Source organism: Lathyrus oleraceus, chromosome 1 (genome assembly GCF_024323335.1).
Source record: "Lathyrus oleraceus cultivar Zhongwan6 chromosome 1, CAAS_Psat_ZW6_1.0, whole genome shotgun sequence".
Lineage (NCBI taxonomy): Eukaryota > Viridiplantae > Streptophyta > Magnoliopsida > Fabales > Fabaceae > Lathyrus > Lathyrus oleraceus.
The window spans coordinates 250,587,469-250,590,394 of NC_066579.1; positions in this window are offsets into that span (position 1 = coordinate 250,587,469).

Genomic DNA, 2,926 nt, shown 5'->3' on the forward strand with positions numbered 1-2,926 from the left:
CGTGAAATGCAAAGGTGGCGCCCGCCTCCCCTCATGGCTCCCGCCATGTGTGTGAATGGGAAAGTTCATGGGATCGTGGCGGTTACCTTCTGGTGGAGGGATGATGAGTCATGGCTTCTCCTATAGCGGTTGCCATGCATAACGCCATGTGTACAATATTTGCCGAAAAACCCTAATTTTTGGTCTTTTTGCTTCGTTTCTTCTAAAAAGGTCCCGAAAGAGCTAAATATCTGAAAGCAACATAAAAGAGAACATAACACAAGCAAAATGGTAATAAAGACCTAATAAACATGTGAAATCCGAGTCAAAAACATGGTGTGATTCAGTGTGATCAATCTGCACCAAGGATCTTCGGATGAAACGCACATCAAAAACCTTAAACTCGCTATGACAACCATCCACCATATTCACATAAGAGTTTCCATGGGCGGGAAGTGGATTTGCTTTCACGTTCGGCGCACGGTCCTCAAAGGACACCATTCCACTCTTCATCAGCTTTTGAACCTCATACTTGAGCGGATAGGAGTTCTCTTTATCATGTCCGGCTGCTCCTTGATGAAAAGCACAACGGAGCTCAAGCTTATACCACCATGGAAGTGGTTCTGAAATTTGTGGCGGGTTTCTTGGTTGAAGTAGGTTCTTGAGAACCAAAGATGGATACAATTCTGCATAAGACATAGGAATCGGGTCGAAAGAGACCTTCTTCCTCTCAAAGTTTTGTTGATGATGATTGTTGTTGGTATTGTTGTTGTTGTAGGTGTTTGTTCGTTGTTGCGGTTGTTGTTGTTGACGTTGTTGTTGTTGAACTGGTGTTGATTGATTATTAGAGACAATTGGAATGACTGAAGACACTTGATGGTGATGTTGACGGGATGGTTGATTCCTTCTGATCTGAGGCCTCCTCTGCCTCCCACTAGAAATTGAATTGGCTTCATTGTCCTTTTCTTCCCAAAATTGCCACCGTATCTCTTATTCGACGATGCTTCTTCTTTCGATAAACGTCCTTCTCGGACTCCTTTCTCAAGCCTCATCGCCATGTTTACCATTTCGGTAAAGTCACTAGGGGCACTAACAATCATTCGTTCATAATAAAATGAACTCAGAGTTTTCAGAAAGATCTTTGTCATCTCTTTTTCCTCTAAGGGAGGGGTGATCTGAGCAACCAATTCCCTCCATCTCTATGCATACTCTTTAAATGTCTCCTTATCTCTCTGAGACATAGACCTCAGCTGGTCTCTATCAGGCGCCATATCCATGTTGTACTTATACTACTTGCACAGTCCAACCCCATATACCATCTGAGTGCAGCATCGGTCAGACTATCTTGGAAGTAGTGAATCAATAGTTGATCATTGTCAGTCTGAGTAGACATCTTGCGGACATACATCACTAGATGACTGAGTGGACATGTGTTCCCTTTATACTTTTCAAAGTTAGGCACTTTGAACTTCACCGGGATCTTGACGTTGGGCACTAAACATAACTCAGCAGCACTCTTTCTAAACAAGTCCTTACCCCTTAGCGTCTTCAATTACTTGCGCAACTCAAGAAACTGATCCTTCATTTTATCCATTTTCTCATAAACATCCGAACCCTCAGACGACTCAGAGTGATAAATGGTGTCCTCTACACGAGGTAAGGTGTGCACAACGGGAGGTGGCACAAACATGACCGGGCTAGATGTCGGCATGGAAGCAAAAGTAGGCGCAAAGCCTTCAGGCATAAAGTTGGGCGACATTCCCCATGGGAATCCGGCAGGCAAAGTAGGCGCGAAGTGAGTGGCAGCAGCGGGCATGGTAGAGGTAGCCACCTCTGAAATAATTGTCCTCTGAGGAGGAGGAGTTGCAGGCGTTGGAGAAGCTTGGCTCTGAGCAGCCAACACTGACTCCATCATGGCAGTCAGTTGGGCGATCTCGTCCTTTAGTTCTATGTTCTCTTGCTCTAGATGCTCCATAATTTTGAGATGATTAGACTGGGTGTTGTACCGATGAGTCAGCTTGGCTTCAAGCACAGAAGAAACACCAATGAGACATCTGGCAAAAGAGAAACCTGCTTATTTCAAATGATGCATGAAATGCAATGCTTGTTTATTTATTTTTGTTTTCAAGGAACTTACTATATCATTTTCAAATATATATATATATATATATATATATATATATATATATATATATATATATATATATATATATATATATATATATATATATATATATATATATATATATATATATATATATATATATATATATATATATATATATATATATATATATATATATCAACAATTGCAATAATTTTTATATGACCAAAAATCTCTTTTCATTTATATAATTGGAAGGATTACACTAAGAACAATTTCAGAAACCAAATGAAAATACAAGAGAAAAGGAGACTAGTCATCCTAAGGATCCCTAACACAATGTCAGAAAATCTGGCTGAAGGCACGTACTTCCTTCGAATGCGATGGATCTCGGTCTCAAAAGAAGCCTTAATATGAGTCTTCTCGAAGACAAGCTGATCAACAATCTTCTTCCAAGCAATGGAAGGTTGAGGCAGGCTAGAAGATGAAACCTCTAGCTCTCTCTGTCTCTTTGTCACTCGGTCTTTAACTAACTCAATAAGTGCATCTTTGTCCTTAGACTCCAACTGCAACTCTTCATGCTTCTTGCTCAAAGCACGGAAACGCTCTTCCCACATATCTTTCTCTTGCTTCATCTTGACGAGTGCGTCTTCCAACTCCTCTACATCTTGGTTAGGGAGAGTTAATGGCTCAACCACAACCATATACATAGGTCTTTCACAAGCATAGGGCATCTTCAACTCCAAAGCTCTCTTCTTCACCCAAAGAGTGTAAGCTACCAAAGCTACACAATTGCGCGGGCCAAGCTCGGATCTTCCTTTCCTATGCACATTATACCAAGCA